The sequence below is a fragment of the Epinephelus lanceolatus genome, chromosome 2, assembly GCF_041903045.1.
Source record: "Epinephelus lanceolatus isolate andai-2023 chromosome 2, ASM4190304v1, whole genome shotgun sequence".
Taxonomy (NCBI): domain Eukaryota; kingdom Metazoa; phylum Chordata; class Actinopteri; order Perciformes; family Serranidae; genus Epinephelus; species Epinephelus lanceolatus.
This window is the reverse complement of record NC_135735.1, coordinates 25367077-25384606: the sequence shown is the minus strand read 5'-3', so window position 1 is coordinate 25384606 and position 17530 is coordinate 25367077. Positions and strand designations below refer to the sequence as shown.

The 17530-nt window shown below is 42.5% G+C and overlaps 1 protein-coding gene across 5 annotated transcripts in view; it reads left to right on the top strand.

The window, feature by feature from the left end:
* Positions 1 to 17530, top strand: part of zfhx3b (zinc finger homeobox 3b) — a 219310-nt gene that overhangs the window by 171179 nt on the left and 30601 nt on the right. The gene's annotated exons all lie outside the window — the stretch shown is intronic.

The window sequence follows — 17530 nt, the reverse complement described above, 5'->3', positions numbered from 1 at the left end:
TGTTGATAATGTGGCTGTCTGTATAGTTAGACTGTCAGACTTAATGTAGTCAGTCATTTACAAGTGTGTTTTAATTAAAAAAGTGATTTCTCTTCTAAACTGTTTTACTGGCATGTTCAGAAAAGAAAATGCACGTTGTATCCAGAGGCCATTTGCCACTATGACAAAGTGAACTTAAGTAATAGTGGGTAGTAGCTTCTCCCTGTGTATTACACACCTGATTTTAAGACACCTTCTTAAATTAGTGTATGGAGAATATAAATTTCTCTTTCCTGTTCATACCATGAATCAAAAATAACACATTTTTACATTGCCAATATGATCCGTTAAGACACTGCATTAATAAAATCTGCATTCATTAACATAGGAACATCATTAGTAGTATCAAGGCAGCACTTCAGCTCAAATATGAGGTAATTCATGGCTTCTCTGCACTATATCGTGAACTCACCAGGCTGGGGACAGTGTGCTACAGTCAGTGTTGTCCACTCGTTAACAATGGTGGCTGTGGCTCTATCCGTTTGTCTGCATGTACAGTGTATTTTCTCATTGAGTCACAATAGAAGATTCTCTGAAAATACACTATATTTTCCTGTTATTTGCCAGACAAATAGATATTAACAATTGTGAAATAAAGATAATTCACATCTCATTTTCTGTTCACAGACAACATCACCATTTTAGTTTCACACACACATGCACAACTACTGATATAATTGAGGGGAGAGCCTCGTGTTTCGTGCCACGTTCTTGGAGTGTTTGCTTTTTTTCTATGCTCTGCTCTGTATAGCAGGTTTAGTGGTGCACAGATTTTCCTGTTGCACAGCGGTGAGCTCCATGGTCAGAGTGGATTGCTGTCATGCCATGGTGGGGAAGAGAATGAGGAAGATGAGGGCTGTCACCAGCCGCCACTCTGAGCATGCTCTCTTTGTCTGGGGAAATGGAACCTGTTTGTTTTGTCTACCTGCACGCCTGTTGTGTGCAGTTGCCAAATTAGACTTTCAAATCAAGAAGCCAGTGGGAGACCAAGACTCTAGTTTTCTCCTTCCCTTTAATAATCATCCCTGTTTACTCTTCAGGGAGTCATCTTTATATATTTTTTTTCTTAAATGCGCCCTCTAAGCAGGGAGAGTGTCTTTAATAAAGCAAGCAGGCAGAGCGCCATTCCAACATGTGAATTGCACAGGAGAGAATTGAGAGATGGAAGCAATAGAGGAACACCGGAGGAGGGGTGGAGTGGGGGCTGCTGCCGCTGCACCCTTCATGCTATTATCTTTATGGCATAGCAAAACATGCTTCAGGCAATCAGCATGAAATTGTTAATTGCTCAGCCCACTTGTGCGTTGCTCAGGGGACAGGGGCCTTCAGGAGGTCCCGCATCGAGTGAGCAAGGGTTGTCCGACTAACTGCCTGCACGTCTGGTCTCTCACACGACACATAACACTGTCCAACAAACATGATGTCTCCCCTCACTCTCACTGTGACCTTCACAGAATTGCAGTGACAATCACCAGAGGCGTGTTCCACATAGTGTATTTAAGAATTAATTGTAGCTACAATAGCATATGTGCTTGTTAAACAAGTTTTGTTCATAGCGGAGTGGGCATAGACGTAGCTTAGTTTAGCTTCGCTTGTCATAATAATGTTTGATAAATGGTAAGACTGGAATTTAGGCTTTAATTTGAACTAAGGGCTCTCTGTGTGTGTGTTGCCTTGCCTGTCTGAAAATGCATTTCTCTCCAACGATTATACGTAAACACAATTTGGAGACAAAAAAAAATCTATTTAGCCTATTTGCGTGGCTATCTGCAGTATTTTCAGACGGATTCAGGTGTACTGTCTATGTATGTCGGCTTGTGTCAGGTTAGTGCTATCAGTTTTCTCTTATTCCTTTTGGTCACAGACCCACAGATGCAATGACGACTGCTTGAGATAGTAGTCAGAAGTGAGTGAACCCAAACCCTAAGCAAAAACATTTTTTTAAGATAGACTCAAGAGGCACGAGGCCACTTCTTTGTTCTGGGGATGTTCATCACAGAAGTAATATTGGCTCCAACATGATTGCAAGAAAATAAATGCAGCTCTCACCCCTGTTCCTCGTACTTCTCTCACCTCCTAAGAAGTGGCTCCAGGTGGCTCAGAGGAGGATATGTAAGACATCTTTTCAAAACGAACACCACCCCTCCTGTTACATGCTCAGTCAGAACATAATGCCCCTCCTCCTTGGCTATCAGTTTTGTTCCTGTTGGAAGCGAGGGAGAAAGAGCAAGGTTACACGGGGCGTCATATTAATGGGGCCTGTCATGCGCGTAGATCGTCTTAGGCGTGGAGGAGGATGAGTGCTCAAAAGGTGTTGTCTTCAAATAGGATTTCTGCAAGTGAGACATCCTCGTTGGGTGATATCCCCCTCAGAGCAGCCACTTTCTTATAGAATGATCTGTTATTAAGCAAATGAAGTGCTGCGGGCCCAACGGTAAATCCCTCCACTTTGTCATGGTGTGCTCTCAGTTATCGCACCCTGCTCCCTCATTCATTTCTGATGTTCTACCCATTTCGCCATGTTATACCAGGGTGCGCCAGCCTTGTGTTTGAAGTCGGTTGCCCCTTTGGAGCGAGCGTGACACAAGAAGGGTTTTAAGTTGTAATCAATGACTCCTTAAAGGCGCGTTGATCTTACATGAAAAATGGAGTTTGAAACTAAGCTTTTTATCCTGAGTAAAGTAAAAGGCACAATTTGTTATACGAATGTAAATGAATGGGTAGACCCCCGACTTGGTATCAAACTTGGGAATCGGATACTTCTGTTACTTTAAGATTGTCTTTTAATTTAATGCCTTACACTACTAGATGCATTTATTTTGAGTTATAATCACATGAGAAGCAAAAGTTACATGTTAATATAACTCACATTTCTTTAAACTACTGAACTTTTTAATATTAAAGGGCTGATGTGCATGTTAGAGTATCAAGTTGTTACAGTATGTGCGTAATATCAGTTGAACTTTCTACCAGTAGTGTGTTCAGTTTCAGGTCCTGATATCCCTTGGACTACTCTCACTAGTGGCCACTCGGAGAACTGTTTTTCCTCGACACCGCAACATAAGCTCCATCAGTCTACTGTGCAACGATCTCCGCTTAAGGAACAATTAGTAAATCTCTTAATGAACTTTGGTTTGACGTGGGCCTTTTGTGCTGGCCATCCAGATACATGATAGAGGAGAAAGAAGGGGCGATTGGAAGGGGGCGGGGTAGACAGGGGGAATGGCAACTGCTAGACAGGAATTGATTGCATTAATTGATATGCCAATATGTAAGCTTGTTACATCCACCATTGCTTAGGATGATGGCTAACAGGTCCTGCTGATCAATGGAACCAATAAAGGCTTCATCCATTAATGAGCAATGTGGTAATTAATGTTATCCCTAAACCAATTACCTCAGGCAGTGCATCTACAGGAAAGCGCAGCAAATAGTCCAACCAGGTTATCTCTGTTATACTCTTTGCAATTTTCTCATGCAGCCTCTTTACTGCTCTGTGAGTTAACATGGCTGTAAGGCTGCACTCTCAACCGGTCTATTCACAGCCCATAGGGAGAAAAATATTGTGAAGTGATTGCACGTGTTATCAAATGAATTGGAAAGAAATTTTGAAGAGTCATATTTTATATTGTATTTAAATAAAACTACATTATTTGCTGCCTCAGCCTTGAAGTTAAAGAACCATCTAAAGTAGTCAGAGCTTCCTATTCTGACCTAATCCAATTCATCTTGTTCCTTTATATGGGGATTCATGCTCGTAGAGCTGGAACTTTATTGTTTTTGTAAGGACCCTCCTTCTTTCTTTCAGTCTCCTAAACCTCCATCCTCTTTTTCTATAACTCTCTGAACTGCAGACGGAGAGGTACAGAGTCAGAGTGAGGTTTCTAATGTCCCCCAGTATTCACACAGCAAAAATTAACTGGTGGCACAACAAACATAATTGTTGGCCAATAACTTAAGAACAATGTAATTATTACAACTCTAATTATACATGTTATGTGCAGTGTAGCTTGTGGTGAAGAATAAGTCTATAGTGCGTGTCCATGGCCACAAAAGCTTGATTGTCTTGACAGTTGCAACAAAGAGCAAGCCGGAGAGACAGAGCCAAGCAAGAAACCACAGCTCCCTCTGATAGACACACTGTCTGTACATGAATAATAGCAGGCTTATAAATCAATACTATTGTTTTTATGTTTTACAGTAAGAATTGTCTTACCTGGAATTCATTACCTCTCTCATTGCTCAACATTTCCATTCATCACATCTTCATATGATGTAAATAAAACAGGGTTTTCTGCATTTTAGCACCAGGGTATTGTGAAGAAACAAAGGAGCAAGTGTTGTGTGACAGTTGGTGCTGTACTGTAAGTCTGACTTCGGAAACAATAGAGTGTTAAGTAAATGACAGTCATGCAGCTTGTCGGGCCCTACCCACCGTGCCTTCCTCTGCCCATTTACAGTAAATGCTTTTCACTCATTGAGCATTACATGGCGGCTGCAGTTGGTTTCAATTAATTATGGAGGCTTGTTGGAAAAATGTGTGTTGTTTAGCCGTGTAGGGCGCAAGCATCACTTAATGTGTTAATTGTGTTGTATATTTAATAAGTAACACCTAAAATGCGTTCATATATTTATCACTTATGTCTGACCTAGGTAAAAACAAATACCTACAGTATATTATTTTTTAACTTTAAGTCTTCTCCCCTAAACAGACTTAACAGAGTAAGAAACAGAACTAAGTGTGAGATGATGACTTATTAGTTGGTACAAGCCCTTTAGACCAAAATCCAGTTTATGTAATGGGTGTTGCAGAAGTGCAGAAAGGCCCATCTGTCTCTCAGCCTATTATCCAAAGCCTTAATCGGGACTTACAGCAGGGCAGGCTAAATAAACAGTAAGTAAGTTGTCTTGGGTAGAGGAACGTCAATGCCTGCAACTTGCTCAAGCCTTTGCTCTGAATAGTTCTGTATTGACCCCTCAGGACCCCCCGAGAATTCCCTAATTGAAAATTAATATTGAATCAATGCCGCGGGCCATTTGCATATTGATTATAAACATCCAGGAAGGCACCAAGTATGTCTTGGATCAATAGGGCCCTTCTGCAGCAGGCCGAGTGCACTACATCACATGGCAGCTGCCTGCTCCTGAGGTTAATGACTGCTGCTTGTTAAGGAGCTCTTGTCAGGTAGAATCCAGCCACAGGGTCTTTCTGCCAAAACTGGCAGCAGGTGAGCTGCGGAGGGTGGAAAAGGAGGTACAGATGGGGAAGATGAAGGGGAAGTATAGGAGTTGGGGAAAACCTTATGTTTTAAGCAACATAGGTTCCGAGATTATCTCTGCATAAGCTGTGTTAGTGACTTGTAAGCATCACTGTTGCTCTGTATCAACCTGAGTTTATACCCTCTTTTTGCACTCTGTTTTTTTGTGCCTTGGCACCCCAGCCCTGAACCCTGACCACGCCGTAGCACAGACCATAAAATACTCCAACCATGTGTGTTTGCACTGTATACGTGTGTGTATAAGAGGGGATAAAGAAGGGAGGCTGATCAAAGATAACACCAACCATTTCCAGCCCCTGAAGGGAGAGAAAACAATATTAGGTAGATCAAAAAGGCCCTTTTTAATTTGAAATGAAACTTTCACAGCATTACAAGACAAAGGAGACCAGGAATCCTCTACTTTAAGGCACCGATTAAGATTCAACACATACATTCCTCTCCCAAACTCCCCGTAATAGTTTCCACATGTTGAAGAGGTGGAGGCTGGAGGGATGAGATGGCAGTGAGGACAATGGAGTGAAAAGGTTAGGTGCAGATAGTGGAAGATGAAGAAAGAGAGCTCCATCAAACCACCTTCACCGGTAACCTGAGCATAGAGTCCAGCAGAAACCTGTCTGGCTGGTTTAGTGGCAACGTTGGAGCCTGGTTTAACTAATGGGGCTCTCTAAAACTGGATGATTCTCTGAATCCACAGGAGACAGCAGACCTGGTGTGAAGCACATGTGAGAGCAGCTTATCCTCCAGTCTATGAAAGGCAAGGTCTTGAATTAATGCCTCTGTGCAGACTGTGTCCATTCTCCCCCCTTGCCACCGCCCCCCCTCCTACCCCACCCCAACGCACACCCTGCACTGGGAGCTAGGGTCTGGGAGCGGAGAATGGAGTGCCGGGCCCAGAGAACCAGGCTGCATCTGATTGCTTCATTACAGGCCCTTTCATTGACTTGGTTGCACTGAACTGATGAACTGAGGCAGTGGACAAGAGCACATAATAGGAAGAAATGAATTCTTATCACAGCCTTCTCAGGAGGCCACTGGTCCTGGCTGGAGCCAACAGAAGCCATAGCTGAATGTAGAGGAGGGGGCTGTATCTGGGCCCATTCATGAGCCAGAAGCTGGATCTAGACTGAGGACATGATGGAGCTTTAGGATGTTGGATCAGTACACAGGGGAGGAACCATGAATCCACAGAGAGCCATATTATTGTCGGCAGCTTGTTTTAATGATTAGTTTGGTGATTAGTGTTTGCTTTCTCCTGGTAACTGACACCCATGGCATAACATTTTTTTTCAATTATTTATTCCTGCAGTCCTCCAGAGGCAGACTTCTGCTAGTTAGAGTCCCTGCTTTAGGCCCCATAGCAGCACCCAAGCACCAACCACTGAGATGAATAATTAATGTTGTACCTTACTGGGCTCTAACCCCTAACTCGCCAACCTCTGGCTAATGAGTGAGAAGAGTCTTCTGCAGCAAGGACAATAACGGCACCCATTATAAAAACAACAGCAACACTAACAACCACAGCCATGCATACAATAGAAATGCGAGATGCGGTATAGCACAGCACCAATTTAGCAGCAGGCTCGGTCTCCATAGGGCAGGGGTTGTTAATCCCTGACCGTGCCTTAGAGAGGCTAGGGACTCCACAGCTCTGACCAACCTGCTCATTTCCATGCCTACATGCACAGTCAGCACTGAACAGAGGCGGAGCCGCGCAGAATAAACCCTGCGTTTTACAATTGCTGCAGATATGATCCTTAGACTATTAACATAACAGTTTCCTAAATTATGTGATGTTCCACAAATGTGCATAAATTAAAAAAATGTACTTAGTGGAGTCTGCTGATAGGCCGATCAGGCACCACACCTACCTGCCAGTGCGCTCTCTCCCCTCTGCCTCCCTGCTGCCATCAAATCTTTCCCCTCCCCCCTCCTGCTCATACCTGTTCACTTGGCACAAAATGGATGCTGCAAAGCCATTTAATTGGCCTCCACTTCAGAATCCAAGGGCATTTGAAATGTCTCTAATAATATCTCTTCCCCCTACAGAGCTGTTCTTGACAGTGTTTGGGAAGAATGTACTTTGTTGTAAACGGTTGTCTTGCAGCGAGTGGACATCAGACAGTCTTGGTGCTCATCCTATGATCTTTTAGCCTCAGTGATTGCTTCAAGGGTGCCGTGGCTTTCCTTTTTTTTTCCTTTTTAGCATGGGGTAAATGTTACAAGAACAGTATCAGACATACTAGTCATTTTGGTCATTTTAGAATAGCCGGCCCGTGTTTTAGCCACATCATCAGTTCCATTTTTTTTCCCTTGCCTGTCTCTTCCTCTCCCTCTCCTGTGGCTGAGCCAAAGATAACTGAGTAGCAGTGTTTGACTGTAATCACTCCAAGTCTCTTTCTCTGGAGAGCAGCACAGCGGGCAGCGCGGTTCCACCCCTCTAGGAGCTTTCAGCCCACTTTCACAGTATTATGACATGTTCATGAAGAATCAGACAAAGCCAAGTTTACTTACATATGTGTAGTGCACAAGCGCACGCCTTTTAACTGTATGTTATTTGGATACATCTATCTTCTAATGATCAAACTGTGGTGAGAAACTGATACAGTTTGACCCACTGTGGATAGGCTCAACTGAACCAGTCCTTGGAATAAACTTCACAGCACACACAAAAAAAATGGCGTCGTCATGCAGGGTGCTCTGCCAAGTGTCAAGCTGAGACATTTTCGAATCTCAGGTAAAATTGAAAGCCTAAAGCAATTTGGCATACTGATTAGGCTCAGATTAATACAGGCGGGATATACCACTGAGATTAGAAGGATAACTAGTTTAAATGATGGTTGAGTTGGTCCATTGCATCCCATCATCTGGCTCTGAGTCTATTTTGTAATTAAGGCTGTAAGGTGTGCGCATAATCAAATAAATAAATAATGCTGCCAGAATTATGTGATAATAAATTAATACATTACAAGAAGTGAATAAAAGAGCTGCTAATTGCATGAGATGAGTCTTTTTCATTAGCGTTTTGAGAGGAAATTTCATTATATGCATCACAAGCCATGGTGCCAGATGAAATCCAGTTTTAAAAGTATGCAAATAAGAATAAAGTATTATGTTAGGAAAACCATATGAGTCATAACACTGCATTTGAACAGACATCTAGATGTGAATTTGTTATCCAGTTTTGTTATAGCTTAAACCTCTTTGCACTCAAAAGAATTAAAGGCAGAAGTCAAAGGAAAAACACTGGTGCATCATAACCCAGAGTAGGGTGCTGACCTGGCTTGTAGTCTCTGTGTCTTTGAGGGTTTGCAGCTTTTTACTGGCATTTAGTGTCAGCCTTTTTGGGAGATATAAAAATATATGAGTAAATGTTTTGATGACAGTTTGGATTGAGACATAACCTCACTCCAAAAATATCTGCCATTATAATCACATGTAAATACATCAAAAGGTTTAGAAACTAGCAGTACGGGTGATGTCTGCTACCAAACTAAAGTAATATTAAAGATTCTTTTACATTCTTACAAAACACCTCATGGTATTGATATTCAGTTTTGTTCGCTTTCTCCATACCTATTGTTGCGAGCAAAACATAAACTTGGTTAAATGCATCTCCAATAATTGCGCTGCAAAGTTGGTTGATTATTTTGTACATAATTACAGTGGAAAACAACCTGCCTATTAAGCCTTTAATGGCAGTAATACAGAAAGCAATTACCATTACTTTGCTGCTCACACTGAAAATAAAGATTTCTCTAAATTAAAAGGATCCTCTGACTACTGCTATGGCTAATTGTGTGGGGTCTTGTACAGACATCTGGTTGTACATCATTTGTAAGGGCTAAATGCTGATCAGTTAGGAAGGCCTTTACAAGCTGTGTCCTAAGTGTGTGTTTTTGGGGCTGCTCTGCTGCCAGGGAGTCTGATAGCTCTTGAATTATTTATCTATCAGGCTGCTGGACGGTAGTCACGGCGACCTAGGCCCCGTAGTGGTTGTCTGGCGACATCTCCCTCCAACAGTAGCCATTAGCAGAAAGCGGTAGGGGTGCTAATGAGCAGGGTGCAATGTGCATGGGACCGGAGTTTTCTAACCCTCCAACCCTCCCTCACACGCAGACCCACCACACTGAATAAAGACGCAAAGAAGATTTACAAAGATCTGAGTGCAGAACTTTTTAATTACGGAAAAAAAACGAGGTTAGAAAAAGAAAAAGATTGAAAAAGAAAGATAGAAACAACCACCCGTTTTCCTATTAAGGAGAAATGTCAAGCGCGGTGGTGAAGCAATAGTCTGTGTGCATCCCTTTGTTGTCCTCCCTGACATTGAAGGCTAATTTTTCATGGTTATTTGAACTGGAAAATGAAAGAGAGGTTTGCGATTATTTCCTATAAATGACAACACAATCGCATTACGCTTCAGTACAAACACAGAGAGGATATTGCCTTTTCATATTTCATGTGAAAGTAATGGATGGGCTATGCAAAGAGGAACAGAAAGAAAGACAAATGGTGAAAGAAAGCTCCCCGTGTTTGATTTGTATTAGAAACTGAATGGATAGAGGTAGCAAGAGTTTTTTTTTTTTCAATAAGTGGTAGCACTCTCATGGATGTTTTAAAGTGCCTGTGCAGTGTAATCATTGGATTTCTTTAGCAATTAGCTAGGAGCAACCAGCCGGGGTAGTTGTTAGAGGAAAAGTTGCCTGGTGTATCCACTGCAGTCTCACCACAAAAATATATATCTATAGTACAGTCCCCACACATACACTGTCTTAATATCTGTACAGCTGTATGATGTAAGAAATACAAATAAGCGTAATAAATAAATAAGATAAAACACACCACCACCTCTCCTCTCAACTACCCTCAAACTTTTGAACTTAGCAGGCCTTACAACTTTTGAAAGCAAACACACATCAGTGATGCCCTATTATATTTTAAATAAAATTGATTAGCAAAATTGGTATTCATAACCTCGTCGGATTCTGTTTTATCTGGGTGCACGCTTTCATAAACAAACAGCCGGTTAGGCCCTGGGCTGTGGATGGAGACAAGGAGGCAGGATGACCATCGAGGAGAATGGCAAACCAGCCCACTCTGGAGGGTTATGCTGAGAAATGTGTTTGTGTACTTTAAGTTTGCAAAGATTGAAGGACCGGCAGGAAAGCCTGTGCCGGCAGGACTCATTTAAATAGGACCCATGTGGGAGCTGCGAGCCGGACTCCTAACACGCGCCGAGGTAGGCGCTACATACATCCAACCATGGCAACATTGATTTTCTGAGCTAATACCTCCACAGAACAGTCCACAGGCAGATGGATGCACTACAAAGATATGCAAATGGCGCATTCAATAAATCGACAGGCAGAGATCTTTTTCAGACAGTCCACTGTACTGGTCTGCAGTGCCTAAAAGGAGAGATAAACAGATAAGTACCTGTTAATGGACACACACATACACAAGTGTGCACACTCAGACAAACATACAAGCACCTGCCTGTACCTTGGAAAACTTAGATCGATAATAGAATTTCATGTTAAGCAGAACCACTTCAGAAAAGCACATCAAATAAATCCAGAGTCTGTCCAGCATTATTTTTTAATACGAAAGTGCAGTTTTTAATGTGGCGGACTATATTTTTTAATTTTCAAGGTTTTCTTCAAGACAGCTTTTTGCACTATATCTTGTGTATAATAACAAAACAAACTGTGGGTATAGTCATATTCAGTGCGCTTATTAGTCAGATATGAAACAAAAGCTGCTGGGTGTATGTCATATATAATAGATGTGTGCTGTCTTGTTAAGCCCAGCAGGCTGTATGTGGCTGTGTCTCTGTGGAGATAGGCTCTGAAGCTCGCTGTACCTGGTAATTAAAGAGAGTTTGTGGCAAAAGCCAAACATCAGGAGAGATGAGCTATGAACAAAAGAGCTGTGACAGTTTCAGGTTATGTGATTTTTGTGTCCCTTTTTTGCCAAATGAAAAATCAATACATTTTCCGGGTTATACATATTCAGAGTGTCCACCGTGCTTCCGCCCTGATGGAGAGAGGGGCGGGGGACTGTGGGCTAGAGTGGGGGGGAGTCGCCTGTTCTCCTGTCATAACTGTACCATCGCATTTTCCAACCCACTGGTGAATATTTCAGAGTTGATGTGATTGCCCTTCATGACAGCGGTGATGTTTTTTTTTTCTCCCTCTTTTTTTTTTTCAGACACCCCTTCAGCCACCCCCACACTCCGTCAACCCACCCCAATTCTGTTTGGTCCCTTTGAATAGCTGCAAATAGGTGAAGGCATTGTGGTGTGAGCTGGAGGAAAAAGAAAAAGATGCATTAATAAAAGGAGGTTGATTTAAGAGGAGGCAGCAGTGGAAGACGACAAGCATAAATGCATGGCGGGGGGTGGCAGAGAGGCAGAGTGACTCTTTGTGCAGGACAATGTCCCTCAGGCAGAGTAGATGGAAGAGCACTGCCCAGTGATGTTTTTGCCCCCTATCCAGGCTTTTAGCCCACCATCCTAGCAGGGAAAAGTACAGCCTGCATCTTCCATTGTGGACATAATATGTGTTAGCGAGCGGTCATCATCTTGGACATTCAAGGAAGTCACAGTGTGGTGTGTGTGTGTGTGTGTGTGTGTGTGTGTGTCAGCTGGGACAGAAGAGTGAGCAGTCCCTGAATGCTCACTCCCTGTGTAGCCACATTAACCTAGATCCTCCTCTCCTTCATCACTCAAGTAAAACACACAAAGAGAAAATAACTAGAGCGGCACTCACTTTATCCACTTTAGTTGCAATGTATCTAAACATGCCATTATCACGAGAAGTATTTCTAATTAGTATCTTTTCCCAGGAGATACCACGTTAGGGAACATATTTAATACATTACATGGTGCTCAATAACACATCCTCACTCACAAAACGCAGCTAAATTAGCAGCATTTAGTGTTTAATTTTTTTTTTCTGTTGAAGAATACATGACTTCTGTGTGTGATTTTTTTGTGACCTGAATGCGCCGAGCCTCCTTTAAAACAGCCAGTGACTTTGAAACACAAGGGGGATGAAATTAAGTGTTGTGTGGAAGACCTGTGGGGCCGGTTTGATGAGCAGGCACCACCGGGAGAGCAGTGGAGCGTTGGAGGAGGGGGTAGCCGCGGTGCTGTTGGAAGGCAGTGTGAGCTATCACTGCTGTTTGTGATTAACTTGCCGTTTAAAGTTTTTTTAGTTATTAGCTGCCCTAACCCCGTACCCCTCCTCCATCTCCTGCACCTCCTCCTCCTATATTCCCCCCCCCCCCCGCCCTCAGCCCCATGGAGACACAAAGTATTCATTCACATTTAGATCCCGAGGTCACAGCAGGGCCAGCAGGGAGAGGCCAGCGAGTCCCCCCATAGACAGGTCAGGAATCTAACACGTAACTCCGACCAGCAGCGCTGAGGTAGCTTACCCTTCTTTCCTTTCAAAATGTGAAAGTGTGTGGGAGAGAGGGAGTGAGAGCACGAGTGAGGGGGGAAAAAAAGAGTACAGAGACAGATACACTTTAATTTTGTGTTTGTGGCAGGTCTAGTGTTTGTGTGTAACATTTTACATAGATTGTGAAGGGCAATTATGCGTATTGTACTATACTTTGGTTCATTTTGAATAATAGCATTTGCATTTTTGACTGTGTCTCCTATTTAAAGTTGAAGTTCATAAAAATTTATACAACTGGGATACATAAGGTTGATCAACATACACATGCTTGTAGAGCAGTGGCCAGCACGGTTACTGATAAAACCATGTTGTGGTTTATTGGGTGTTCATAAGCAAACACCTCTTCTCTCTGGCTAGGTTGTGGGCATACTTTGCTCTGTTGTGGTTTTATGAGAGGTAGCTTGTGAGGACACAAGGAGGGATCTTCTATGAGTGTGTGCGTTGGAGGGGGCTTACGAGGGGTGGTAGTGTTTTCCTGTGTGTTGTGCTCTAAAAGGGGGGTCTTGCGTATGGGGCGCAGAGGTGCTGATATGAGGAGCGGACAATGCATGAAAGCCCTCAGCATGGGTCCTGTGTCTCATTGTCCCATGGTACCCTCCTGTCACTTTCATTTTGCACCCTCTAGTCCAGAGTCAGGACAACTTTGATATAAGGAAGGGGTGCAAGGGATGATGGGGGGAGCAAGAGGGGGATTTTTAAAAGAAAAAGTAGGGGAGAAAGATAGAGTCTGTGAAGTGTGAAATAAGATTGCTTTTTATCCGACAGTGCAGCGTTAAAGAAAAGGAAGCTGTCCGGCCCTGGATAAAGCCGGGGGGGGAAGCACACCTCTCTGATTTACAGTGCAGTCCTGTGACACCTGGTTAAAATGATAACAACAGCCTCAATAATCATAATGAGAGTAATGAGAGCTTAGACACACAGCTCCACACAAGAGCCCAGAGAGAAGCAGAGCTCGGCCCTACTCGAGAGCTGGGGAGAGGGAGAAGCTCAGCTCAGCCCCCGCGCTGGTTCTCCAGAACTTACGAAAGCCAAGAGAGACAGACAAGACAGTGTTGTTGACTGAGATACTGTATATGCAACAAAAAAGAGCAGGCTGTCACTGCTGTTTTGAGGAAAAGACTGGAGCCATTCTCAGGTAGGACTGGAATTCTGTACTTTAAGAAAGGCAGTTATCATCATAGCAGTGTATTCTGCTGAGGCCGAGGATGGAGGAGGAGCCTGACCTAGTGAAAGATATCTAGAGTGACTATTATTACTTGCTGCTGCTCTTCTCTACAGTCTGGGAAGGAATACTGGAAAGTGCAGTGGTTACCATCAATTATTTATTAGGCCGTTTGTGCTTGTCAGTCTGATTAGCATTAGTGTAATCACTGCTCTTCAGGGGAAAGGAAGGCTGCTCTCTCTCATCTGAAGGTAATCTTGCCGTTTTCAGTGTCTCATCTTCACCGGACGCCTCTTGCATAGCATCTGCTTTTGTCATCTCCACATATTTCTTCCCTTTTCCCCTTCCCCGTGTGTTTCTGTCTGTTGCTGCTCGGCCCCTTCCCCCCGCACCTCATTAATGTGTGTGAGCAAGTTGCTCTCTCCCAGCTTGTAAAGAGTGACACCTATGGGCTGGATTAAGCCTCTGCACTCACTGGCAAAACACAAGAGGGGAAGGCTGCTAAGCATCTGTAAGGTGTGTGTGTGTGTGTGTGTGTGTGTGTGTGTGTGTGTGTGTGTGTGTGTGTGTGTGTGTGTGCGCGCGCTCGCACGATTGTCTGCGCGTGTCTGCGAGATGCTGGAACAGAGAGCCCATGGACTGTCCCCACTGAGTGACTGGCAGAGCAAAGCTGATATTTATATGCTCAGAACAGATGAGTGTAATCTCTGTGTCGGCAATGGGCTTATTCATCTTGCATGATTAGATTAATGGAACTGTTTCATATCATTGTATTAGGATGGTTAATGAAGACAATTAATTAGAAGACAACCTTCAGGCTATTGTCCTTAACATCTCTCAGATTTGGGTTAGAAATGGCCTGCTGCCATAGCTTTGAGTGTTTCTCCTCATCTATTTTCAGAGTTAATCTATGGCTACAGTTTTAGTGTCTCTTCCATTTGCATCCTACTCTTAGGCCACTCATGACCTTTCATTAATTATGGTCGGCCTGGCTTTAATCATTTTGTAATACCGTTGGAGATGAGATGAGGAATAGGCAAAGCCATTTGCCACTTAAAGATGTAACGCCGCTCCTGGAATTAAATGTCTGCATTTCTGCATAAATTATGGACGGGGCTCTGTGTTGCGTGTGCTAAAAGTGTCATATGCGTTGATTAAACATCTAAATAAAGAAGTATTGAAAAGGAATAAATATCAGTGCACATGTGAGCATGTACAGTATGTGTGCAGGAAGTTGGGGGTGGGTACAGAGAAGCTGAGTAGCATTAGAATGTTGGCTGCCTATCAATGTAATGTTTAAGCACAAAGTGTGTATTAATGTGTAGGTGGGGAATTAGTCTCACTACAAGTGTCACATAGCTAAGAAATGACACCTTGCCCCGTTTTTAAAGGTGAAAAAATTTACCTGGGGATTATTTTGTAATCTGAGCACCTATGCAGCTGTACAGTATCCTAATTCTCGCCGAGTTGCGGGTATTTATGCAGGCAGGAGTTAGATGGGATTTCAGGACTTGGTAGGAGATCTCTGGTTTTCTGGGAATGTTTAAGATCCGCCTCACCAGCACGGGATGGGCTGCACTGGATGGAATACATGGGTTGCCTTGGAAACATAATAGAAACATGGTTAAAAATAAAAGAATAAAATGTATTCATGTGTGTGGGATCAGGGGAACACTTAAATATGCTTTTTGCAAGGAGTCAGTCATCCCTTTTAAATATATTTATTTAAACGCAGGATCATTGGATCACAGGATCGGCTTTTAGCAATAATGTGTAACAACACAATCCATGCACCAATCACTCTGCTCACAAAGCTGTGTCCTGCAGCATTTGTGTCAGCAAGCAGGAAATGGAGGATATTGTTCCTGTTCTGCAAGTAATACAAAGGTGTTATCCATTGACCTTGTTTTTTTTTATTGAATAACCCTTTATGTACAAACATGCATAATACAGTTACATGTCTTTGTAGTCTTAGTGTGTATTCAGTCAACCTTTAACAAGCAAGACAGGTTTATATATGTCTTAAAATAGCAGAACATGTAAATAATCTTAAATATCCAACCTTTTTATAGCCAGCAGAGCAGCTGATTTTCTTTCACACACACAGCAGAGAATAAAATGTCAAACAATAATTTTCTTTAATGTATTTTTCATTTATAAACATGACTTATTTGCATACAATATCTCTATTCACCCTTTCAGGTGAAAAAAATGTTTCTGAGTATTCTCTCTGTGAGTAAGACTTGTCATCAGGAAGGGGGCTGTGAGAGTAGCCATGTGGTTCAGAGACATATGAGTGTTCAAAGTGTATCTGCGATAATGACACATACCAGAGTTTGAGAACACGATGTCAACTCTATATACAGTGTATGCAGTGTTTCACAACTGACAGGATAAACAGTGAGTGTTGGGGATAATGTAACGTCATAAAAGTGGTTTTGGCTGTGGGTAGTCATGTGGTGAGCTAAGATTGGATGTGTGATGACTGCAGGGCTGAATACTTGAACAGGATATTTCAGTAGCTGTTGTAGCATTGTCAATATATCAATAGCTCATAGAGTAGAGACCTGAGCATGAAAGCATTTTCAAAAGAGCATTTAAGTACATTTGCTGTGAATTAGCTGACGTGTGTAATAACTGATAGGGCTTATTGACTGCGGCCTAGTTTACTGTTGTCAAATCAATGCGATTGCATGCAAGTCCCACTACTTTTAAACAAACTTAACAGTCGAAGGGGATGTTCAGGGGGCACTGGAGGGAAATAAACAAGATTGATGCCCTTTTTATTATCTGTTTTTGCTATCTTTTCCTCTGTGTGTTACTTACAAATGGCGTTATCGGATATCCATTGTTTGGACTTCGATGCTCCTAAATGGCCTGATATATCGAGCTGAGGCTTTTAAGGTGGTTACAGGGGATTTCTGCCTTTGACTTGGCATAAAAATAAAATGAATTGTGGCTCTGAAAGTTTTAAATATTTATGATTTTTCTATTTTTTTTTTTACAACAGTAGAATAGAAGAAGTGAAATGAGGCTTGTATTGGTAAGTAACCTAGCAGATTGCAGCAGGGGACAGTAATGTATGTGTGTGTTGTGGTCGTGTGTGAGAAAGAGAATGGGAGCTTGTCTACTATAAGGTCTTCCTTTTGAAGGATACTGCTCACACAATTATTTTTCCATCTGCCCACTTCAGGCCACATGTGCGCTTTTCTTCCGCAGTTTTATGTCCACATTAAACAGAGGAAACCATATTTGTGTCATGGTCCTGAATACATGGAGAAATATAATAAATTAGCTCTCAATACAATATACAATACAGATATAATTGTAACATAACAACAATAATACTAGTTAAAATAATAAGCATGATAATAATCAGAAATATTTGCCTGTAATTTCCCCCCATAATTCAGCCCTGATTTTATAATTCTTGTCAAAACAAATTTCACAGTGATGATCAGACAGCACAGGACAGAAAGCAGATTCTGCCCTCTTTGTCTGCTAGCCTTGCAACTGTGTGTCAGCATATGTAATTGTTGCAAGCTCCTATAGAAAAAAACGCTGCCGTCCCTTTAAGTGCTTCCACC